The sequence below is a fragment of the Narcine bancroftii genome, chromosome 3, assembly GCF_036971445.1.
Source record: "Narcine bancroftii isolate sNarBan1 chromosome 3, sNarBan1.hap1, whole genome shotgun sequence".
In the NCBI taxonomy this organism is placed as follows: Eukaryota; Metazoa; Chordata; class Chondrichthyes; order Torpediniformes; family Narcinidae; genus Narcine; species Narcine bancroftii.
In genome coordinates, this window is record NC_091471.1 from 141,673,211 (window position 1) to 141,699,359 (window position 26,149).

At 43.5% G+C, this 26,149-nt stretch overlaps 1 protein-coding gene across 7 annotated transcripts in view; it reads right to left on the reverse strand.

Moving 5' to 3' along the window:
• The window catches only part of usp38 (ubiquitin specific peptidase 38), a 163,107-nt gene extending 158,889 nt beyond the window's left edge, over positions 1–4,218 (reverse strand). For 4 of the 7 annotated variants that reach the window (XR_011353758.1, XR_011353757.1, XR_011353756.1 and 1 more), the window contains exon 1: positions 3,805–4,217. The gene's annotated coding sequence lies outside the window, so the exon portion shown is untranslated. Of the gene's footprint in view, positions 1–3,804 lie in introns of all 7 variants that reach the window. The other 3 variants (XR_011353761.1, XR_011353760.1, XM_069925267.1) reach the window with 3 other exon arrangements.
• Positions 4,219–26,149: the final 21,931 nt, after the last annotated feature.

Here is a 26,149-nt window from a genome sequence, read left to right on the forward strand (position 1 = left end):
AGGGTCATGCCCAGCCCCGGAATGCCACATTGACCACCGGCTTGTTCGCTGCAAGCTCAACCTTCACTTCAAGCCAAAGTCCAGGAACAGTAAAGCCCCCAGAAAGAGGCTCAATGTTGGAAACTTGCAGTCTGACGAAGTGAGAGGAAACTTCCAGGCAAACCTCAAAGCAAAGCTCGAGGATGCAATCCGCCTCACGGACTCGTCCCCTGAAACCCTCTGGGATCAGCTGAAGACTGCCATACTGCAATCCACTGAAGAGATACTGGACTTCTCCTCCAGGAAAAACAAGGACTGGTTCGATGAAAACAACCAGGAAATCCAGGAGGTGCTGGCAAAGAAGCGAGCTGCCCACCAGGCTCACCTTGCAAAGCCGTCCTGGCCAGAGAAGAAATGAGCCTTCCATCGCACATGCAGCCATCATCAGCGCAAATTCCGGGAGATCCAAAATGAGTGGTGGACTAGCCTCGCCAAATGAACCCAGCTCAGCGCTGACATTGGCGACTTCAGGGGTTTTTACGAGGCTCTAAAAGCTGTGCACAGCCCCTCGCCCCAAGTCCAAAGCCCTTTGCGCAGCTCAGATGGCAAAGTCCTCCTCAGCGACAAGATCTCCATCCTCAACCGATGGTCAGAACACTTCCAATCTCTTTTCAGTGCCAACCGCTCAGTCCAAGAATCCGCCCTGCTCCAGCTCCCTCAACAGCCCCTAAGGCTAGAGCTGGATGAGGTCCTCACCCAGGATGAGACATATAAGGCAATCGAACAACTGAAAAGTGGCAAAGCAGCAGGTATGGATGGAATCTCCCCAGAGGTCTGTAAGGCTGGCGGCAAAACTCTGCATACCGAACTGCATGAGTTTTTCAAGCTCTGCTGGGACCAAGGAAAGCTGCCTCAGGAGTTTCGTGATGCCATCATCATCACCCTGTACAAAAACAAAGGCGAGAAATCAGACTGCTCAAACTACAGGGGAATCACGCTGCTCTCCATTGCAGGCAAAATCTTCACTAGGATTCTCCTAAACAGAATAATACCGAGTGTCGCCGAAAATGTTCTCCCAGAATCACAGTGTGGCTTTCACGCAAACAGAGGAACTACTTTGCCCTCAGACAGCTCCAAGAAAAGTGCAGAGAACAAAACAAAGGACTCTACATCACCTTTGTTGACCTCACCAAAGCCTTCGACAACGTGAGTAGGAAAGGGCTTTGGCAAATACTAGAGCGCCTCGGTGCCCCCCAAAGTTCCTCAACATGGTTATCCAACTGCACGAAAACCAACAAGGTCGAGTCAGATACAGCAATGAGCTCTCTGAACCCTTCTCCATTAACAATGGCGTGAAGCAAGGCTGCGTTCTCGCACCAACCCTCTTTTCAATCTTCTTCAGCATGATGCTGAAACAAGCCATGAAAGACCTCAACAATGAAGACGCTGTTTACATCCGGTACCGCACGGATAGCAGTCTCTTCAATCTGAGGCGCCTGCAAGCTTACACCAAGAAACAAGAGCAACTTGTCCGTGAACTACTCTTTGCAGATGATGCTGCTTTAGTTGCCCATTCAGAGCCAGCTCTTCAGTGCTTGACGTCCTGTTTTGCGGAAACTGCCAAAATGTTTGGCCTGGAAGTCAGCCTGAAGAAAACTGAGGCCCTCCATCAGCCAGCTCCCCACCATGACTACCAGCCCCCCCACATCTCCATCGGGCACACAAAACTCAAAATGGTCAACCAGTTTACCTATCTCGGCTGCACCATTTCATTGGATGCAAGGATCGACAACGAGATAGACAACTGACTCGCCAAGGCAAATAGCGCCTTTGGAAGACTACACAAAAGAGTCTGGAAAAACAACCAACTGAAAAACCTCACAAAGATTAGCGCATACAGAGCCGTTGTCATACCCACACTCTTGTTCGGCTCTGAATCATGGATCCTCTACTGGCATCACGCTCCTAGAACGCTTCCACCAGCGCTGTCTCCGCTCCATCCTCAACATTCATTGGAGCGACTTCATCACCAACATTGAAGTACTCAAGATGGCAGAGGCCGACAGCATCGAATCCACGCTGCTGAAGATCCAACTGCGCTGGGTAGGTCGCGTCTCCAGAATGGAGGACCATCGCCTTCCCAAAATTGTGTTATATGGCGAGCTCTCCACTGGGCACCGAGACAGAGGTGCACCAAAGAAGAGGTACAAGGACTGCCTAAAGAAATCTCTTGGTGCTTGCCACATTGACCACTGCCAATGGGCTGATATCGCCTCAAACTGTGCATCTTGGCTCCTCACAGTTCGGCGGGCAGCAACCTCCTTTGAAGAAGACCGGCACTGACAAAAGAGGAAAAACCCAACACCCAACCAATTTTCCCTTGCATCCGCGTCTGCCTGTCCCGCATTGGATTTGTCAGCCACAAACGAGCCTGCAGCTGACGTGGACATTACCCCTCCATAAATCTTCGTCCGCGAAGCCATGCCAAAAAGAAAAAAATACAAATTCTAAAACTGTCCATTTTTGGTCCTGAATCAAGTTTAGTTTGATGAAGTGTCTGAGAAATATCCTTGTAATGTTTTACATCAGTAAAAGATGCTGAATAAATTCAAGTTACTGTTTGTTTTGGATAATCCAAAAAATGTACAATTACAGAGAGCACAAAGGGTTGTACTCATCTCCTGATCATTTCCCCTCATGAAAAGCATTAAAAATGAATAAACTGGTTACTGACATACAAATTCTGAATACAATTCTAAAATTGCTAAATCATGATGCCATTAAAGGAAGAAATGACAACAAGTAACATGATAAGGCAATATTGTGATTTGATTTTTAGTCCAGGTACTGCCAAATCCTTGCTGCTGATTAATCTCAGTTAGCAATTGTAAAGTGGAGGGTGGGGTGCAGAGATGCAGTATTATCTACTTAGAAACAAATTTTATTTGAAATTATAAATGGTTTGTACTTACAATCAATTGTACAAGTACTTCAAAGAGCATCAGCAGAATTTAAGATTTTCCCCACCCCAAGTTGATTTATCTACTAACACTCTATCCAAGCTCCTACAAAAGTTTAATTATTGGGAGGTCAATGGAACTGTAAACTACCACGTTCAAGATAAGAGAACACAATTTTTTTTCTCTTCTTATCATTACAGAATGAATTTCCAGTTTATCAATAACTCCTCAGGAATCACTGAAAATATACAAACCAATTTTTGAAATTGTCAAAATGCTTTTAAAGAATGAAAGTTTAGATTCAACGATTAAAATGCAAGTCACTCAAAATGAATCACACTTCAAAATTAAATCCAAAAGGATGCCAAAAAGATCGAATTTCCTCGTCAAAAAGTCATACACTGTGTTCCAGTTAATCTGGGCTGACACTTTTGGTCAGAACACCAACAACTGGAGAGGCCCATGAAGAGTTTCTCGTCACAAACAGTTGGAACGTGTGTTGAAGTCAGTGGTTTCTTTCAAACTGGAATTGAACACATCAGCGCAACATTTCAATTGTATAATTGTATAATGGGAGAGAGACAGTTCGAACAAACTAAATATAGTTCTCCTGGTTCCAGCCTTCAGAACGGACCATGACACTGCAATTTTACCCGCACTTGACACAGCCAACGTTAAGGAACAGAACGAGTCTGAGAAGTCGGAAAGAATTGCAGACGGAAATGCTCAGTGATAAGAAAGTCAAAGATGACAAAAAAAAATCAATCGTTCATATTGCAAATCATGTGTGGAGGTTTGAGGCCAGAACAATCGCGCCTCGAGTCGGCGGCGTCAACCTTCCAGGGGGAAGTGGATCAGATCTTACCGAGGGGAACCATGGCAATCGCCTTCCTTGTCCTCAGGCGGCCACGATATTCCCGGCCACGATCGCTTCTCGCCAGCTGCTCGACCGTCGAGCCGGACCCACCAAACCCCCGGCCACGAGACGTCAGCGCGACACCACCACACAAGACCCCACAGCGCTTCATTCTAGTCGGTCGATGGATCGCCGTCGCGGTATTTATCCATGGGGATGGGGGGGGTGGGGGGGTTGAGGAGGGAAGACGTTTTCAATTCCCGCACTCGTTCCCGCCACCTGCCATTTCTGAAGGGATTACTGACATCGAGAGGCACTCAGTTCCCCCTCAGCCAGGCAAATATCGGGATACCTCAGGACTGAATGACCACGTAACGATCGGATCGTTCGCAAGGAGAAATGTATCCATTCAGCACATTTCAACAGCGTCACCGCCCTGACGTATTTAGTCTTTCTGTGACGTGACAATCATGTTGCTCGGTCTCGTTTATTAGTTGTCACTCACAGGCTCTGATCTCCAGGCATTGAAGTGATTCACCGTAACATAAACACATGAAGTCGCGTTCAATTGGATTGCGAGCGAACATATTACCTTCTGTAATTGAAATCATTTAAACGCGGAAGTACGTGCTCGATGGTCGGTCAGAGCAAAAAATTGACCCAATTAGATATGCCTTTTGGACCATTCATTCATCTGTAGTTTTCGTTTTAAAAAATCATTTAAACGTAGAGTATTTGAGTGGTTGAAGAATATTGTTCCCTTTGCCTAAAAATGTTCCTCCTCCTACTCATTCTGAGCTTTCAAGCATGGCTGTGGTTTAACTTAATGGTACACCGGATTAACATTTTTGTTCTCCTCGTGTGGCAACGCTTCGGTGGTCAGCTCTGTGGAAAGCATTGCCTGACGTGTCCCAGTCGGGCTCGGCAGTCGCTGGCACAGTTGCTGCATCTGAAGGCTGGTTGAGAAGGAGCAGCATAATTTTCTCAACCAGTGGGAATCGCTGTTTCTGCGGTGGTGTTGCAAGGCGAGAATCCAGACATTCTGTTGGCGGGTTCCCAATTGTGTCTCTTGGCACCGGCCATCCTTGATATATTAATTTCAGATGTCCTTGTGGCAGTGGCATCGGTGTTCAGCAGTAGGTGACACACTGAACCGCATGATCCACTCCCTCAAGGGCAATAAATGTTGAGCCTGCCTGTGACAACGACCCCCTACGGAGAATTTTAAGAAAATGTCACTGAAGTGGGTGGTATTGGTGGCTTGGGAACAGAGTTTCTGTGAAGACCAAAAACCATAGCTCTCATGTACAAAACAATATTTATTTATTTGTATAGATGAAATACTTGTCCTGCATATGTATTGTTTGTCTGAATGTGTGTTGTCAGGTTGTGTGTCTGCATGTTTTGCATCAAAGATTGGAGAACAATATTTCATCGGGATGTACTTGTACAGATGACAATAACTTGACTGATCTTTTAAATATTCAGAGGAGCATAGTTTTGCTCATCTATTTCAAAATGGCAGTCAAGCAGTCCAACAATATAGAAACAATGGAACAGGAGGCTCAGGGTGCTTTTAACATACAGGAAATATGTTTGGAAACCTCAATGCAATGGGGAGGGAGTGGAAGTGTAAACTTGGAAGAATTTGGATATAATAAAAGGGAGGCACCATTAAATTGCTGAGAGAAAATTGTGTTCATTTTATTCAATTGGGCTTTTTTGAAAGGTGACAGAGGATTAATGAAGATAATGGGTGGAAAGCTTGCACTTTCAGAAGGCATTTGATGAAGGGCCAAATAAAGTCTAGTTAACCTAATTGAAGTCCATGCAATAATCAGTGGAGTCTCCCTCTTCTCTATAGATGACATTTATTGGGAGCATTGCCTAAATAGAGCTCATGGAATTATAGAAGTGTAGAGGTGCTACAACTCCCAGGAGGCATTGAACTGACCAAGTGATGTCAGTGCATGCTGAGCGTGTGATTCTGGATTTTAAAAGGGTTTCACAGGTTATGAAGAGTAAATCCATTTGATTCACTCCAAAAACGCCATGTGTGATTATTTCATCGTGTCCACTGTGATTCCAGAGGCCACAATTGGTGACCCCGACGAGTCCAAAAACGTATTTTTGGACAAATATGGTCTTTGCAGCCGTTGCTCTAAAGCTACTACCTTTCTGGACGGCTGAGCCTGAACTGTGGTTCCAACAGACTGAAGCACAATTTCACCTTTGCAAAGTCGAATTGGACACCACTCGTTATTACCATCTCATTAGTGCTCTGGACCAGGCCGTCGCTAAGAGGGTTGGCAACTTCCTATTGGATCCACCACATACCAACAAGATTGACGCTTTAAAAGCACTTTAATTACATGTATATGTTATGTCCCATAGGGAAAGGGCAGGCAAACTACTACATCTCAATGGGTTTGGAGCCCACGCTCCTTTAGAACTAATGGATGAAATGCTGTTGCTTTCATCTGGCAAAAATACTAATATGTTATTCAAGCAGTTCTTTTTAGAGCGAATGCCAAATGATAGACTCTTGTTATTCAATTGTTCATTTGAAGACCCAATGGCTAATTGACCCCGTGTCACACTCTAGTGCTCTTAGCACATCACTCCCTACAAACAGGCAATGCCCCAAAACAAGCAAGCAGCCTGTGAACACCTCGTCTTGGTGTTATTATCGTAGGTGTTGGGGAGTAAATGCCTGTAAGTGCCTTCCACTCTGCTAGTCAGGGCTGTGGCAGTTGGCAATAAACCTGCAAGCCTACTGTAAGTATGAGACCAGTTGTCCCTGCAAAAATTATTGGTGGACACAGGTTCAGAAGTTAGTGTATTTCCACCCACCGGTTTTGACACACGCCATCCTGCCCCGGACCTGCAACTACGAGCAGTTAACAGTTCCAACATTCCGACCTTTGGCACCAGGAATATGAATGTCAAGGTTGAGAATCATCTCTACACTTGGCCATTTATTATAGCAGCAGTAACCCGACCTTTGCTTGGTGCAGATTTTCTTTGGGCTTATTCATTCCTCGTCGACTTAAAAGGGTGTAGAGCGCGTTGAAAGAACCAAAGACTTGTTGATCCAAACCAAGGCTTTTATTAACTAAAAGACTGGAGCATATCACAAGTAGGTCGACCAGTCCAGAATGACCTGGTCTGACTAGGAGCAATCCTTTAAGACCTGCCAGTAGGTTTGGCTACACTCTCAGCCAATCACAGTCATCCTACACTACAATCTATCACATTGGTGATAGAATCTGTACTATCACATTCACCACTTCTTTGAGAACTGACTCCGGGGTGGATGGAGGTTAGGGGCTGTACCAGTTAGGGGGCCTGACCATCAGGCGTGACCGCCGTGGTGCCGGGATTGGGGTCGCCGGAGTCGTGTCGCCGGCAGGCTCGTAGGGTGCGGCACTGCTTCGCTCAATTCCCCAATGGTGTTGTCGACAGTCTGGCCTGAGCTAGTGGGGTGGTGCTGGTCCCTCTGTTCAAGCACATGACTTGGGGGAGAAGGAATAGGGGGAGGTTGGGTTAAAGGCACTGCTGCGCCTGATCCGGCTTGGGCTAGGTCCCTTACCTTCCACTCGTCCAGGTACTCAACGTAGGTATAATGCGGGTTCTCATGGAGCAGAGTCACTTGGTCAACCAAGGGGTCGTTCTTTGAGTACCGGATGTGACGACTTAAGAGGACCGGACCAGGAACCGTGAACCAGGCAGATATGGTCGTTCCCGATTCGAATTTTCACGGGAAAGAGAACATCCTTTCATGGGGGTTGGCATTGGTCGTGGTGCATAGGAGGGAGCAGATGGAGTGTAGGGCACTAGTGAGCACGTCCTGCCAGTGAGGACCTTTGGACCGGAGGGCAAGCATAACCGCTTTCCAGATGGTTGCATGCTCTCTTTCGACTTGCCCATTACCATGTGGCTTATAGCTGGTGGTCCTGCTTGAAGCAATACCACGCTCCAGAAGGTACTGCCGCAGCTCTGCGCTCATAAATGAGGACCCCCTGTCAATGTGGATGTAACTGGGGTACCTGAAGATGGCGAAGATGCTGTGCAGGGGCTCTATGACTGAGGAGGCAGTCATGTCTGAGTAGGGCACAGCGAACGGGAAGCGGGAGTACTCATCGATAGCCGTAAGGATGTAGGTGTTACGATTGGTCGATGGTAGGGGCCCCTTGAAGTTTACCCTTGAAGTCTATGCTGAGACGCTCAAAGGGGCGGGTGGCTTTAAGGATGTGGGTGTTCTCTGGACGGAAGAAGCGGGGCATGCACTCAGCGCACACTGGGCAGACTTGGGTCATGGAGCGAATCTCTTCGACCATGTAGGCAGGTTGAGAGCTTTGACAAAGTGTGCGAACCTAGTGACCCCTGGATAACAGAGCTCCTTTTGGAGTCTCTGCAGCCTGTCCAGTTGTATGTTGGCGCAAGTCCCCCTGGAGAGCGCACCTGGCGGGTCATTGAGTTTACCAGGCCAATACAGTATGCCATAATTAAAGGTGGAGTGCTCGATTCTCCACCTGGCAATTTTGTCATTCTTGATCTTACCTCGTTGGGTATTGCTAAACATGAAGGAGACCGTGCATTGGTCAGTCAGCAGTGTAAAGCGCCTGCCAGTGAGGTAGTGTCTCCAACGATGTACTGCTTCGACTATGGCCTGGGCCTCCTTCTCGACAGAGGAGTGTCGGCTCTCAGGACCCTGGAGGGTTCTGGAGAAGAAGGCTACCGGCCGGCCGGCCTGGTTCAAAGTGGCTGCCAGTGCAAAGTCGGACGCATCGCTCTCGACTTTGAATGGAATGGACTTGTCGATGGCATGCAGCGTTGCAGCAGCGATGTCCGATTTGATGCGGTCGAAGGCCACTCTGGCTTCAGTTGACAGGGGGAAGGAGGTGGTCTTGATGAGTGGCCGTGCCTTGTCAGCATAGTGTGGAACCCATTGGGCATAGTAAGAGAAAAAGCCCAGGCAGTGTCTGAGTGCCTTCTGGGTGTGGGGGTGGGGGTGGGGCAAGTCCATGAGGGGAAGCATGTGGTCAGGATCTGGCATGACCACCCCGTTCTCCGCCACACAGCCTAGAATAGCGAGTCGAGTGGTCCAGAAGACACACTTGTCGAAATTGTAGGTCAAGTTCAGCCGAATTGCAGTCTGAAAATATTTCTCAACGTTGTCGTCGTGATCCTCTGTGTCATGGCCATAGATGGTGACATTGTCCAGATACGGGAAAGTAGCAGTCAGCCTGTTCTGGTCCACCATTTGGTCCATTTCCCACTGGAAGACCACAACGCCATTTGTAACCCCAAAGGGTACCCTGAGGAATTGATACAGCTGTCCATGTGCTTCGAAGGCCGTGAAAGGTCGGATTGGGAGCTGATGATAGGCCGAACGTAAGTCAATGGTGGAAAATACATGATATTGGACGATCTGATTCACCACATCCGTGATCCGTGGAAGGGGGTACGCATTCAGAAGCGTGAAGCGGTTGATTGTCTGACTGTAGTCAACCACCATTAACGGCTTCTCCTTGTTTTTAACAACCACCACCTGGTCCCTCCATGGACTCGAGCTTGGTTCGATAATGTCCTCGTCCAGCAGTCTGTGCACCTCACGTCATAAATTTCCTATATTGCTGGCTTTTGGTGGCCACAGGATTCCAGCCAGGGGTGAGGTTTGTGAAAAGTGGTGGTGGAGCAACTCGGAGGGTGGAGAGACTACAGGTGAGGCCCTGGGGCACGGGAGCGGGTGGCTCGGTCTGCCGCTGGCAGGAGGCTTCTGGGGTGGAGTGGTTACAGACAGAGAGTGGAGCTTGAGGCCCCCACAAAGTGCAGGGAAACAGTTTGAAACTGGCACTGAAAATCCAGTCCCAGCAGTGCAGGGGCGCACAACTGGGGAAGAACTAATAGTTTAAAGTCTGTGAACGTGATGCACTGAACTTTCAGGGTCGCCACGCAATACCCCTTTACCCCAGTCAAATGCGATCTGGTCGCCAATGAAATTCTCTGTGCAGCAGGGAGAATAGCCAGTCCGCAATGGTGGGCCAAGTCTGGGCGGATAAAACGTCAGTTGACCCAGAGTCAAATAATCAATTGGTATAGTGTCCATGCACTTTAATCAGTTCCATTGCTTTTGTGAAGGGATGGGGTAAGTCCTGGTCAAGGGTTACTGATGCAGAGACTTATAATGGGGACAGTAGAGTCCTGCGTGATGATGTCCACAACATGTGCGTGATGATGTCACGCAACGTGTGCGTTATGATGTCCCGCAAACAGTTGGGCCTGAAGAGACGGCGTCGAAGAGTTGGTGTTGCTGCCTGCAGCTTGCTGGGGGTTTTGGCCAGCCAATGGTAAGCGTTGGGGGTCAGTTGGCTGGTCGGTGGCAGCGGGTCCCTGGTTGGCAGCATCAGGTCCCTGGTTGGCAGCATCAGGTCCCGGGTCGGCAGCGTTGGTGGGTACCAGGGTCAGTAGCATCGGCGTGTCCCCGGTCGGCAACATCGGTGGGTGCCGGGTCAGTAGTGTTGGTCGCAGCTGTGGGTACCTGGTCAGCTGCCTCAGTGGTGGCGGGTTGGCAGCGGCAGCGGGTGCCTGGTCAGCAGCAGGTCCCCGGTCGTCATCGGTTGTGATGTTGGTGGTGATGGCAGCAGTGGGCTCAGCGGTGATGGCGGTGGTGGGTTCCTGGTCGGCAGCAGTGGAGGCTGTTGAGGTTGGGGCTGGGGCCTGGTCGGACATTGCTTCATGAGGTAGGGTGAACATCATTGCGGTGAGGGTGGGTTGTACCTTGTGCACTTGGCGTCTTCCCCGTGACATCAGGCGTGCCGCGCGGTGGAGCCCTCGCTCTCATTGGACGAGAGCTCTGAGAAAGAAGTGTTTGAATTGGGTGGTGATTGGGCTTCACACGAGGCACTGTGTTTGATGGTGGCCATTTTTGAGCGACAGACTACAGCAAAATGGCTGTTTTTAAGGCACTTCTGGCACCTGGCTTTTCTCGCCGGGCACTGGGACCTGCTGTGCTTTTTCTTCCCGTAGAAATAACACTTTGGGGTTGCATCGGGCAGCGTAGTGGCAGCCGACAGGCCGTCGGTGTGCTGGGGGAAGTAGGGTAGAGGGAAGGCATCCTTCTCACATCAGAGTGTGGGGTCCAGCCCCGAGAGTACATGTCCATACTTAAGACCCCAGCCTCCATTGTCTCTGTGGTCCGGATCATGTCCTCTAGGTTTTCTCCCCCGTGCACTAGCAGATGCTGCCTCACCTCATTCGATCGAACCCCGGCCCCATAGGCATCCCGAATGAGATCGTCTGTGGTCTCCGCAGCAGTTCTGTCTGTGCAGGCACAGTCCCTGCCCATTGTCTTTAATGCCTGAATATAAGCTCTACAGGACTCACTGGGCTGTTGCCTCCTTGTTGCAAGTTTGTACCGAGCATAGACCCTGTTCACTGGTCACTCGTAGAGCCCTTTCAGCACCTTCATGGCTGCGGCATAAGTGGTCGCATCCTGGATACTCTGGTAGACTTTCGGGGACACCATAGTCATCAATATTAGTAGTCAATGGCTGTCCTCTATCACAGCAGGGTCAGAGAGCTGTAAGTATGTTTTGAAGCATCTCTCCCAGTGCTTAAAGTCATTCGAGGCTGTAGCTGACTGTGGGTCGATGTCGAGGCGTTCCAGCCGTAGCATACGCTCCATCTCTTCAAAGTTTTTAGTTAATAAAATTGTAGAGTGCGTTGAAAGAACCAAAGACTTGTTGATCCAAACTAAGGCTTTTATTATCTAAAAGACTGGAGCATATCACAAGTAGATAGACCAGTCCAGAATGACCTGGTCTGGCTAGGAGCAATCCTTTAAGACCTGCCAGTAAGTGTGGCTACACTCTCACCCAATCACAGTCATCCTACACTACAATCTGTACATATACACATTGGTGATAGAATCTGTACTATCACAAAGAGCTAATAGATGGAACTACTTTTCAGACCATTCCTCTGACAGAAGCCTACACCCCTGCTCTGCACTTCCAGACATAAAGTAAACCAGTAGATGAATTCTCCAAGCTGTTGGAAGATTACTACTCTACAATTTTCTGCCTCCACTTGAAAGCATGGTGTTACTCATTGCATTTGTACTAAGGCCCTCCTATCCATGCTAAAGCGAGTCGCTTGCCTCCAGAGAAACTGAGATTACCTAAGGAAGGATTTGCCAAGATGGAGGAACGAGGCATAATTCATAGGTTGGACAGTCCCTGGGCATCTCCATTATATATGGTCCCGAAACACAATGGAGGTTGGTGACTTTGTGGAGGTTACAGGTGGCTTAATGATGCCACCATCCCAGATTGTTATCTGATACCTCATATTCAGGATTTCTCGGCTAATTTGCATGGAGCGAAGATCTTCTCCAAAATAGACTTGGTGCGTGGCCATCACCAAGTACCAGTAGAGCCAGACGACATTCCAAAAACAGCAATAATTACCCCGTTTGGGTTGTTCAAATTTTTACAGATGCCATTCGAATTAAAGAATGCTGCTCAATCATTTCAACAGGTGATGGATGCTTTAGGATGTGGTATGATCATTTACCTCAAACACATTTTAGTGGTCAGTAGGGCTAAGGAAGAACATTTGGAACATCTTCATACACTTTTTATTCATCTTAAAGTTTGGACTGACCATCAATCCAGAAAAATGAGTTTTTGGACAAGAAACGATTGATTTCTTGGGCCATAGGATTACTCAGGAAGGTCTGACTCCACTGCCATCCAAAGTTGAGGCCATTACCAAATACTTGCCCTGCTACGGTTAAAAGCCTGCTGGAATTCTTGAGTTTGGTAAATTTTCACTGTTGACTTCTTCCGGGAGCAGCTCATATCATGAAGCCTCTTTTTGGTTTACTGTCCAGAAACGCCAGAACCATCCATTGGCCTGAAGAAAGAAACAATGCTTTCTTGAAGACTTAAGACTTGCTGACTCATGCGACTATGCTCAACTACCCAGTATTAAATGCAGCCACCTCCCTTTCTACAGATGCTTCCAGTATGGCTGTAGGAGGTGCACTTCATCAATATGTCAACAGGCAATGGAAACTGTCAGGATTTTCTTCAGCCACCATCTTCGTTAAGCAAAGAAAAATACTGTGCTTTTGATAAGGAGCTTTTGGCCATTTACTTGTCTATTCGACACTTCCGTTATTTTTTTGGAGGGCAGAGATTTTACTATGTACACCAATCACAAGCCCTTAACATTTTCATTTTCCAAGGTCACAGAGCCCTGGTCAGTTCGACAACAGTGATAATTATCATTCATTTCAGAATTCTCCACAAAATATTACATATTTCCGGAAAAGACAATATAGTAGCTGATGCACTTTCCCACTCTGTTCCACTTGAGGTTTCAACTGTAGATCAAGGTATTGACTACACAGCTTTGGCCACGGCCCAAGAACATGACCATGAGATGAATGCTTATCGGACTGCAATCACAAAGCTGCAATTGAAGGATGTCCAGTTTGGAGTTCATGGCAAACTACCCCTCTGTGATATATCATCAGGACACCCAGGCCCAGTAGTTCCAGCATCTTGGAAACTTCGAGTATTTAGCTCTGTGCATGGCCTTTCACATCCATCGATTAGATCGATCGTTCGTATGGTTTTGGACAGGTTCGTGTGGCACGGACTTAAAAAAGACGTTACACAAATGGCGAGATCCTGCATCGCTTGCCAAAAAGCAAAAGTTCAGCAGCATACTAAAGTACCACTGCAGTAATTCCCGGCAGTTACTTGGCATTTTGATCATGTCCAAGTGGACATAATTGGTCCGTTTCCTGTTTCAAGACGATACCATTATCTTTTTACCATAATAGACAGCTTTATGTGGTGGCCCAAGGCCATGCCTATGGTAGATGCTACTACAAACACTTGTGCTTGGGCATTCCTCAGTTCCTTGGTGTCTAATTTTGGTTTACCGGCACATGATACTTCAGATAGAGGACCACAATTTACTTCCTCACTGTGAACGGCCTTGTCTTGCTTGCTCAGTACACAATTCATTATATGCATGCTTATCATCCCCAGGCCAATGGAATGCTAGAAAGATCTTATTAACATCTCAAGTCGATGGTTTAGTTAGAGGGCCCGAACTGGGCAGATGTGCTTCCCTGGGTATTACTGGGCATTAGAACAACTCCAAAGGAGGACCTCCAAGCTTCATCTGCGGAGCTCATGTATGGCGTACTGTTGGTGGTCCCAGAGGAGTTCGTCCTCTACCATTCCAGCTCCAGTGATGATCCTAAGGAACTGTTGAGCAGGCTAAGGGAGACCATAGGAAAATTGGCCCCTATACCACCATTGTCACATGGAGAACACTCTTCCTTTGTTCCTGAAGACCTCAAAAACTGCAAATGTGTCTTCGTCCGTAGGGGAACAGTTAGTCAACCTTTACAGACTTCCTACGAAGGATGTTATAGGATACTCAGACAAATTAGGTCGACCTGTATTTTGGACATTGGAGGGAAGCCACATCTTTCACTATTGACAGCCTTCAACCAGTTCATGTGGACAAGAGTTCCCCACTGCTGCAGCCAACAGTCTGTCACAATGGTCTCCACCTAAAAGACAGACAAACCTTTATGCCAGTTCTGGGGCAGGGGCTGTGGCGGCACTACAACTCCCAGAAGGCATCAAAGTGGCCATGTGACATCAGTGTGTGATGACCTCAATGTGTGATTCTGGATTTTAAAAGGTTGCATGGGTTATGAAGAGTAAATCCATTTGATACACTCTAAAAATGCCTTGCATGATTATTTCCTCGTGTCCACTGTGATTCCAGTGGCCACAGAAGACACTTTTCATCTAGTGCACAGTATCCTGAACCCACTACAATCAAGAAGGGGTGCAAGAGCATCAAAATCAGGTCTGCCAGGTTGGATAATAGCTTCTTTCCACAGGCTGTGAGATTGATGAACAGTATCCTGCAATCATGTAAATCATTCCAAATATTTATATATATTTCTTTATTATTTATGCGATTATTATGTACTGTGTATTATGTGCTTTTGAGTGTGCACCATGGTCCAGAGAGACACGATTTCATCGTGTTGTAGATTTGCAACCAGATGATAATAAACTTGAACCATGAAGTCTGTGGCAGAATAGATTTAAAAAAAAGTTTCAGATTCAGATTTCAGATTTATTGTAAGAATACATACATGACATCACATACAATTTTGAGATTCTTTCTCCTGCAGACAGAACAGAGAGAAAAATGATATATAAATGCTATTTCAAACTGGAATGAGGCAGACAGCATTGTTACTAGGAGATACCATGGGGGCCATTAATTTATTAGGCATACAATGATCTGGACATTGGCATAAAAGACAAAATTTCCAAATTTGCAAATGACGCAAAGGTTGGAAGAGTGCTAAACAATGAAAAGAATAGCCATGGTAGAATGGACCAACATGAAGCAAATTAAATTTAATTCAAGGAAATGTTAGATTTTTGATAGGAAGAATGTGGGGAGCCAATTTAGTGCAATTTTATGGTGGATGCAAGTACAAAGTGCTAGTGTGGATTTATGCATAAATATTTTAAGATGGCAGGACAGTTTGAGAGAAAGTGTATGAAATGAAGTTGAGATAATGGACAACACAGTTGATGTAGCAGTCAGTGCAATGCCTTTACCACACTAGCAATCAGGACTGGGGTTTGAATCCTACGCTGTCTATAAGAAGTTTGTACATCTTCCCTGTGTCTATGTGGGCTTTCCTTGGGAGCTCTGGTTTCCTCCCACAGTTTGAAACATACTGGGGGTATAGGTTAATTGGATGTAAATTGGGCGACATGGACTCGTGAGCTGAAATGGCCTGCTACCAGGCTGTATGCCTAAAAATAAGATAAAGTTTATGAAATCTTGGTTTCAAAAATAAGTGATTTAATAGTACAAAATGATTAATTAGTACAAGAGTATTTAGTAGTATCTAATTCCAGTCCACATACTTAGTGAAGAATATGAAAGTACAACAGAATGTTTGGGATGATGATTTTCAGTGGCAAGAATAGATTGTTCTCCTTGGTGTAGAATTTTTATTTCCAGAGTTTTAATAGAAATGTTCAAAATCTTGAGATTTTAGAAAGGGTAAGCAGAGAATGTTTATTCAGGCGTCTGTCTAGTTTTTGCTCATACCTTGGAGAAAGGCTCAAGGCCGAAATGTCAGTTATACCTCCTAAGGATGCTGCAAGACCTGCTGCATTCAATGGTAATTGAAAGTAATTGGATTGACATGTGTTAGTAATGTTCAATATTTTGTTTACTGTCTCTGGAAAAGCTGAAAAGAAAAGAGTCGGTTTTTAGTAATATTTTGAGTATCATGGAAAGACAAGCACAATGTGTATAATGGAAGTCAATATTTTCATCGCTTTTCGTTCAAGTTTATTAACTGCAGTGGAGAAAAAAATGTCTTCAGCATTGATTGTAAAATAATTTCATAAGGTCATGGATCAGAAACCCAGAAGGCTACTTGCATTTTTATCTTGCAGCGAATGAGTCATTGAGTACAGAAATGGGCCCTTCAGTTCACTCATTCATTCGTTCTTTCCATTTATTAGCATTTAATCTGCAATCCTCCATTTTAATAGATAATGTGAGGGTTTTATATGATAATTAAACTATAAAAGGATCATCAAATCTATGCAAGCATTTTACAGTTAATGTCATTTTTTCCTACCTCTCTTCTACTTCCCCTATATTAAAAACTAAAATTCTGGAAATACTCAGGAGGTCAGACCACATCTGTGGGAAAAGCACATACTGATGTTTCAGGTCAAAGACAGCATTTAAACTGCAAAAAGGATAGAGGTGGGGAATGTCTCTGGGTAGATCAGAGACCAGGGTGACCACAGGAATGCATGCCAATGGATCAGACTAGGGACACCCTCTGCTCCCATTGGAAAGAAAGTAGAGAAAAGAAAGGGGGCAGAGAGGGTAAACAAGCAGAGCCACTTTTCCAGTTTAAATTCAATCATTCACATATTTTATGGAAATTTCTTTAAACTCACAATTGAATCTGCAAACACTGTACAATGTACTTTGAATCATATCTACTGCCTGGTTAAAAAAGATTCTCACATCAATCCTGAAACTTTGTCATCATTTCAAATCGGAGAGGTCCCCGACCTGAAGACCTCAAAAACTGTGATTGCAGTAAAAACACAAAAATGCTGGTGGAATGCAGCAGGTCTTGCAGCGTCCTTAGGAGGTATAACTGACATTTCGGCCTTGAGCCCTTCTTCAAGGTTTGAGCAAAAACTAGGCAGACACTGAATAAAAAGGCTGGGGAGAAGGGAAGAAAGGGCAGGGAGAGGAGCACAGGCCACAGGCAAAAGGCAATTATTCAACATGGATAGGAGGACAGGAGAAGAAAGGTGAAGATTGGGGGAGGAAAAGAGACAGGGGAAAGAAGAGAGAGAGAGAGAGAGAGAGCGCAAGAGATAGGGGAAGGGGAGAGATGGAGGGGGTGGCGATGGGCTTAATGTAAACTGCAGATATTGATTTTAATGCCATCTTGTTGGAGGGTGCCCAGATAGAATATCGTGGTGTTCCTTCAATTTGTGGGTGGTCTCAGTCTGGCATTTCATAAGACCATTGGTAGACATATCAGCAAGGGAATGAGGTGGGGAATTGAAATAGATTTCCATTGGGATATCCACGCTATTGTGGCAGACAGAGCTAAGGTGCTGAACGAAGCCATTGCCCAATCTGCATCGTCTCAGATGTAGATGAGACTGCAATGGGAGCACCAGATGCAGAAGATGACCACAGCAGATTCACAAGTAAAATGTTGCTTCAATTGAAAGGACTGTTTGGGGCCCCAAATGATGATGAGGGAGGAGATGTAGGTGCCTGTAGTAGTTCCTTTGGTCCCAGGCATAGCTGCCAAGGGGCCGATTGCTGAGAACGGTGGGGGGTGGGGTGGATGATGAGTCATGGAAGGAGTGGTTTCTGTAGAAGGTGGAGGGGGAGTTGAATTGAGTCTTTTATTGCACTCAAAAATCCAACTGCTGGAGAAACTCAGCAGGTCAAGCAACATTTATAGAGGCAATGGACTTGTCAATGTTTTGGGTAGAGATGGCATTAGAACTGAATGTAAAGAGAGAAAATGGCCATTATTAGGCTCAGAAGGGGAGAGTTAAGATGTGCTGAAGGTAAAGTTAACAGGAATAGGGAACAGGTTTCAAGGGATATGGGGGATCTGGTTTAGTAGGTGTATAACAGGTATTGGCAACACAGAACAAATGAGGTGCTTGAGGACTATAAAGAATGCAATAAAAAACTCAAGAAAGAAATCAGGAAGGCTAAAAGAAGACATGAGATTGCTTTGGGAGACAATGTGAAGGAAAGTCCAAAAAGTTTCTATAGGTTTATTAAGAGCAACAGAATAGTAAGGGATGAAATTGGTTCCCTTGAAGATGAGAGTGGTCGGCTCTGTATGGAGCCAGAAGAGGTGGGGGAGATCGTAAATGTGCTTTTTTTTTTCCTGAGTAAATGCATACATCAGCATTTACTCAGGAAACTGGCACAGAGTCTAAAGAAGTAAGGAAAACAAGTAGAGGGGTCCTGGAACCTATACAGATAAAAGAACTGAAAGTCCTTGTTCTCTTAAGGCAAATAAGGGTGGATAAATCCCCAGGGCTTGACAAAATATTCCCTCAGACCTTGAGGGAGGCAGGTGTAGAAATATCATTGGTTCTGGCAAAAATATATTAAATGTCCTTAGCTACAGGTGTGGTGCTGATTGAAAGGGAGCTCATATTGTTTCATTGTTTAAAAAAGTAATCCTGGATGTTGTAGGTCATGAGCCTGATGTCAGTAGTAGGTAAATTATTGGAAGGTGTTTTAAGACATCTGATATACAATTATATGGATAGCCATGTACTGATTAGGGATAATTAACATGGCTTTGTGTGTGGTTGGTCATGTTCAATCAATCTTAGAGTGTTTCAAGGAGGTTATCAGGAAAGTTGATGAAGGAAAGGCTGTAGGTGTTGTGTACATGGACTTTAGTCAGGCCTTTGACAATGTGGGAGGTTAGTCACAAAGGTTCAGATGCTTGGTATTCATGGTGGAGTAGTAAATTGGATTTGACATTGGCTATATGGGAGAAGCCATGGTAATGGATGAATGCTTCTCAGACTGGAAGCTTGTGACTTAGTGGTGTCCCTCAGGGATCGATGATGGGACCATTGTTGTTTGTCATCTATATCAATGATCTGGATGATAATGTGGTAAATTGGATCAGCAGGATTGCAAACGACACAAAGATTGGAGGTTTTGTGGGAAGTGAGGAAGGCTTTCAAAGCATGTAGTTGGATCTGGACCAGCTGGGAAAATGGGATGCAAAATGGCAGATGAAATTTAATGCAAACAAGTGTGAAGAGTTGCATTTTGGAAGGACAAACTAAGAAAGGACAAATACAGTAAATGATAGTGTATTGAGGGGTGTGGTAGAACAGAGGGATCTGGGAATACAGATATATAATTCGCTGAAAGTGGCATTGCAGGTAGATTGGGTTGTAAAAAGAGCACATTGACCTTCATAAATCAAATTATTGAGTATAGGGGTTGGGTTGTTAAGGTAAAGTTGTATGACATTTGTGAGGCCGGGGGGCGTGCCATGTGATTAAGTGGGGTTAGACTTGGAATCCCTTCTCTTTCCAAAAAAGTTCAAAAAAAGAGTTAAAAAAGGATGAAGTGGTTGGAAAAAAAAAGAAGGAAAATCTGTCAGAAGACCTGGTAAACACTACAAGATGTCACCAAAGAAAGATAAAACTGCTGTTACTTCACAAGAAATCAAACAAAAAAAAGAGACAGATAAAGAAGAGAGACAAGCCTAGAGCTGTGGAGATCTTGGACATCGTGTGCAGGGTCTTCCCCAACAATGACTGCCTGCCACGGGAGAAGTGACTCGCGCATGCACAGAGCACAAAAAAAACCAGAGGCAATTTTGAAAAAAGCCCAAGAAGCCTTCAGCTAAAAAAATTCTGAAAAAAATTAAAGCGACTTGTATATCTACAACTGAAATGAAGATATCGATACTTTTCAACAATCTTTGGTGCAATTGACAATGGAAGTTAAAAAGTTTAATGAGAGTATAGTTGAAAATAAGAATTTTACAAAGAAGGTGGAAAAAATGATGGAAAAGAATAAAAAATTTGAAGTTGTGGATAAAAAAAAACTAAAGGGAATGAATTTAAAATTCAAAAGGTTAAAAAAAGATGAAAAAAATTCAAGCTGAAGCAGCTACAACAAAAGATCAACTAACTAAAAAAAATGACATTTTAGAAAATTTCAGTAGAAGAAATAATATAAAAATTGTTGGGCTTAAAGACGGAAATGAGGGTCAAGACATGAAGAGGTTTTTTCAACGTTGGATTCCGCTATCCTTGGGGGTAACCAAATTTCAAGGAGACATTGAGATTGAAAGAGCTCATAGACCATTACGACTGAAACCGCAACCAGATCAAAATCCATGTCCGATACTGGTCAAGTTACTTCTCTATGAAGTGAGAGAAAAGATCCTGGAATTGGCAGTGAAGCAAGCAAAAGAAAGACAATCACCATTAATTTATAATGGAAACAATCTCTCAGGATCACTAATAAAAGCCATGAATATTATTTGACCGCATCGTCTTTGTCTACTTCATCAACTGGCACTTCAATTTTATTTGCAGAGATGAATGCAGCACTCAAGCCAGAGTGGCTGATAATCGACCAGTCTGCCCCGAGGGCTAGAGAAATTTTCAACCATTGGGTTGCTTGGTTCGATTACTACATGGTTCGAAACAATGTGGTCGATGAAGCGATACAGTGGGGCCACCTGAATTCCCTGCTGGGTGAGGTCCCTTTTGCTGTAATGCAAGGAGCTACCACTCTGGCTATAGCCCGGGAATGTCTGACTGTTTACTATGCGGCGCCACGCAACGTGGCGCTTGCTCAACACCAGTTGCTGACTAGATGCCAGAAACCCAGGGAAAGTGATGCTGCCAATGCACTAGCCCTTGACTCACTGGCAAATGATGTCAGGGCAGTCAATGTGCAACAACATTGCAATGCCTTGAAGCTGGATGCTTTTGTCAACAGAATCGACTCCAGCTACATCCGACAGAGGCTGCTGGAGACGGAGCCCTTAACCTATGATTGAGCATTCACTCCAGCCAAAGCTCTGAGAAGTGCCATGCGGTCCAGTGAAATGCTAGAAATAGAAGGGGAAAAATCCAGGAGTGCTGGAACCCCGAAGGAAAGAAAAGGGCGAACTCCTGGCAAATGCTACTTGTGTGATAAGAGCTGGCACCCCAGACAGAAGTGCCCAGCTCGATTTGCTACCTGCAGCTATTGTGGGAAACTTGGCCACTTTGCTAAAGTGTGTAAGGTGAAAAGTACTTCCATTGATAAGAAGAGAAGTGCCAAGAAAATTCATCCTGGAGCTGCACGAATGGAAGACAACTGTGAAAAGGAGGAATCTTCAGATGAGCCGACTGAATCAGCTTCAAGTGACGGAGAGGTGAGATCAACACAAAGTTCCCTTGTGATAGCTCAATTGACTGTAAAGTTTGGGGATGTTATAGACTGGAACGGTCGACTATGAAGGGGGAGGTGAATGGTGAGACTCTCGATTACCTAATAGACTCAGGGAGTACTGACAGCTACATCCATGAGAAAGTTGGCAAAGACTTAAATTTGCGGAGATATCCAGCGAACTCCCGAAAGATATCGATGGCTTGTAGTGAAGTTACAAAAACTGTATGGGACAAGTGTAAAGTTACTTTAAACTTGTAGGGACATTGCTTTGCTGATGTTTGGCTTTTTGAAATGCCTGAGCTCTGCACTCCTGTGTTACTGGGGTTGGATATTCAATCTCAGATGAAAAGTGTAGTGTTAAATTACTGCGGTCTGTCCGCATTAAAGATCAAAGCTCCCTCCCTTTTCAGTGATTTATCCCCTGAGTGTTGGCCCATTGTTACTAAGAGCTGTTCTTACAGCAAGGAGGATCGTGAGTTTATCAAAGCTGAGACCCAGAGATTGCTTAAAGAAGGAGTAATTGAACCCACTAAGAGTCTGTGGAGTGCCCAGGTGGTAGTTGTGAAAAATCACACTAAGAGGCAACTGGCTATTGACTACAGCCAGACACTAACCTGGATGCCTACCCCCTGCCATGCATCAATGAAATGATTAATCAGATAGCTCAATACAAAGTGTACTCCACATTCGACCTCTGAGCAGTTTACCACCAAATCTCCATTTAAAAAAAGGGAACAATCCTAGACAGACTTTGAGGCTGATGAGGGGGGGTTATACCAGTTTAAAAGGGTACCTTTTGGAGTCACTAATGGAGTATCAGTGTTTCAGAGGGAAATGGATAAGATTGTTAGAACGTATGAGTTACAGGGTATGTTTCCCTATCTGGATAATGTCACTATCTGTGGGAAAACACAGACTGAGTACGACAACAACTTAGAAATTTTTAGCAACAGCTAAAGAACTTAACCTTACATTTAACGAGAGTAAATTTGTTTTCAACGCGGGAGAGCTGCCCATTCTGGGCTACATTGTCCACAAAGGTGAAATTCGCCATGATCCGGAAAGAATGGCTCCCCTTAAGAAGTTACCACCCCCAGGCTCAACAAAAGCCCTTAAAAGGTGTATGGGATTCTTTTCGTACTACTGCAAATGGGTACGTGACTATGCTATGAAAGCACACCCTATGTTTGACACTAAATCTTTCCTCTCTCTGCCAATAAAATTGAAGTGCCAGTTGATGAAGTAGACAAAGACGATGCGGTCAAACAAAATTCATGGCTTTTATTAGCAGAAACTTATGGTACAATAATGAAAGACAATGGGTGCATGCACAGTTATACCGAAGGGGAGTCTCTTTAATGGCAGAGATAATGCACAGCCAATGTTAGTACAGCAAGGCTTGCTAGAGGGGAGACAGGCAGCTTAACAGAGATATACCACAACCCTGATACGTTTTGATTTGTTGAAAAAAAAAAGAATTCAATGCTGTTAAAAATGTGTGATGGAAGAAGCGATATACTTTTGTTTTAAGGTATCCAGCAGTATTGAAAGTTTTTGTTCCAGAAGGGAAAAATAGATATTCTATGGATCCCAAAGGTATTTGCAGATTCATTGCCTGAGAAAGAGCTATGAGGGGAGTGATGGCTGAAGTGAGAGCAGGATTACAGCTGATGATATAGAGAAGGAAAGATTTAAATATTTAAAACAAAGGATTTTTTTGAGAGAGAGAATTTTAGTTCTTAACCTGAAAGTTCTATAAATAAGTAAAAATTTGTAATTGGCAGAGATTGTACAGACCTAATGCAACAAGAGATAGTGCAATGTTTTGAGAGAGTTAGTTGGGAGAGTAGGCCTAACTTCTACCGACACATGAGTGCTGGTGTGGTTTCGAGTCCTATAGATCAGGTTTATAAGGACGTATTATTAATAATGAACACCTTTGGTTGGGCAGGGGTTCTATCTTTTTCTGTTTTTAATACACCAAAATATAATAAATATATTATGAAATATATTAGTGTTTTAAATGTGAGCGGGATGGGAGTGGAAGGATGGATGGTTAGTAGATTTAGAAAAATATCTGATGGCTGAAAAATTGAATTTTATTAGTGTTAACATTAATACAAAATCAAATAAGGCAGAAGAACTTGTATATGAAAAAGACTAAAATAGATATTGCTTTTTTACAAGAAACATATTTGTCAGAAAAAGAACATGAAAAATTAAAAATAGACTGGGTAAGAACTTGTCTTGGGTAAACTTATACCCCTCATTTTGTTCATTTTAGATTGGTCACAGTGTTTGAGCTACTGAAAGAAAATAGACACACACACACACCGAGAGCAGTTCAGTTTATACAAATGTTTATTAAAAATTCAAAAGCTGATTTCAAACTACAATATGCAAGCCCTTCCCAACTATACTTATCAACGCCTGGACTGGTCCCAACTGCCAAAGCGAGGCAACGACTGCACACTTGTAGTAGGTTGTCAGGGTGCCGGTACCAGCTTCTCCACCTCCCCCGACTGGGATGTTGGCTGGACTCTAGTTCTTCTTCTTGCTGAGAGATGTTGCCACCTCTCGGAGAGTCTCAAACTTCAGCAGCGGGACCATGGTTTATATTACCCAAAAACTGCTTACCCACGCATCTATTCCCAGGACAGCAAGAAAGATAAGCGAGCAAGCTAGAATGCTAGGCTTCTATCGAATAACATAATTTTCAGCTTATCACTTTGAATACAATGGTTTATTTTGCATCAAGGCTAGGCCTCTGACAGTCTGTGACCAAAACAAACAGGAAGATTAAATGTTCTTGGTACACAGATGTCCTTTCGTCAGATAACAGAATCTCTGGCCCCTCGGTGGAATTTAGCTTATGTCTGCTGATTCTAAAACAACAAGCTGGTTCTCAGCCTTGCAGAAGCAAAGGCTGCAAAAGTAAGAAACACGGTTAGAATCTTCCATTACAGAACTGTAATAACATCATTATTTAATTCAAAAGCCAGTGGTACAGCAATATTGATAAATAAAATTTACCAATGAAAATACTAGATACAATAATAAATGTAACAGGAAGATGTGGTAAATTGTCAGATTTATTCGGAACAATAGACCTTAATGAATGTATGTGCTCCTAATGTAGAGGATGGTAAATTTATACAAGATATTTTCATGCAATGATTAAATGCCAGGGGAAAAATGATATTAGGGGGAGATTTTAATTTTACTTTAGACCCCAAATTGGATAGATCAGGAAATAAAATGGTGAAAAATAAAGGAGCTAAAATAGCAATAGATTTAATTAAAGATATGGGTTTAATAGATATTTGGAGAAGAATTCACCCAAGTGAAAGAGATTATTCTATTTACTCTTTCTGATATAAAACATATTCATGAATAGATATGTTTTTAATTTCTACACAATTTCAATATAGAGTACAAAAGGTTGAGTATCAAGCATGAGTTCTATCTGATCATTCATCTTTAATTTTGTCAATTTTACTGGAAGAAGAACAAAAGATAAGTTATAGATGGAGGTTAAATGCAACATTATTGAAGAAAAAAGAATTTTGTGATTTCATGAGACAGCAGATAAAACTTTTTCTTGAAACCAATAATAATTTGGTAACCAGCAAGTTTACAATATGGGATTCTATGAAAGCATATTTAAGAGGTAAAATAATAAGTTTTACTTCAAAAGTAAAGAAAGAGATGGATTAGTTAGAAAAAGAAATAACGACATTGGAGAAGGAAATACAAATGCAAAAAAATGATGAGGAAAGAATATTGTTAGAATCAAAAAATTAAGATTTAATACAATGCAGCTTACAGAATGGAGAGGGATATAATGAGATTGTGACAAAAATATTATGAATTAGATGAAAGAGCTCAAAGTATTAGCATGGCAATTAAAGTTAGAACAAATTTCTAGAACAATAATTACTATAAAGAAATCTACTGGTCAGATTACTTATAAAACGCAGGAGATAAATGATAATTTAAAGGGATTTTATGCTAAACGTTATCATTTTGAATCTTTGAAAGATGATTAAAAATAGAAGAATATTTGAGACAAGTTAAATTACCTGTGCTAAATGAAGATGAACAGTTAAGATTGTCTAATATTTTTTTCTGAAATTGATATTTATGAGACCCTGATGTCATTACAGAATAATAAAGCACTGGGTGAAGACGGTTTTCCACCAGAATTTCATAAAGAGTTTAAGGACATTAATACCTGAATTAATAGGGTTATTATACCAAATGAGAGAGGTACATGATTTATCAGAATCTTTTAAAACAGCATTAATAACAGTAATTCCGAAGAAAGGAAAATATTATTTACAACCTTCTTTATATAGACCTATGTCATTATTGAATACAGCTTACAAAATTGTATCAAAATTATTAGCTGATTGCTTAGTTGAATTTTCACCAAAATTCTAAATATGGATCAAACTGGTTTTATTAAAAATAGAAGAATGGCAGATAATATAGTTAATTTGATAAATGTAGTGCATAATAGAAAAATTAGTGGTTGTGCTAGATACAGAAAAATCATTTGATAGATTGGAATGGCATTTTTTGTTTAAAACACTTAATGCTTTTGGGATTCCAACTACTTTTATAAATTGGATGAAAATGTTGTATGATCAGCCAAAAGCAAAAGTGATTACGAAGACAAATATCAAAACTCTTTTTATTAGAAAGGTCTTCTAGTCAAGGTTGCCCATTGTCACCTTTTTTTTTGCATTAGCAATAGAGCCATTAGCAGAAATAATTA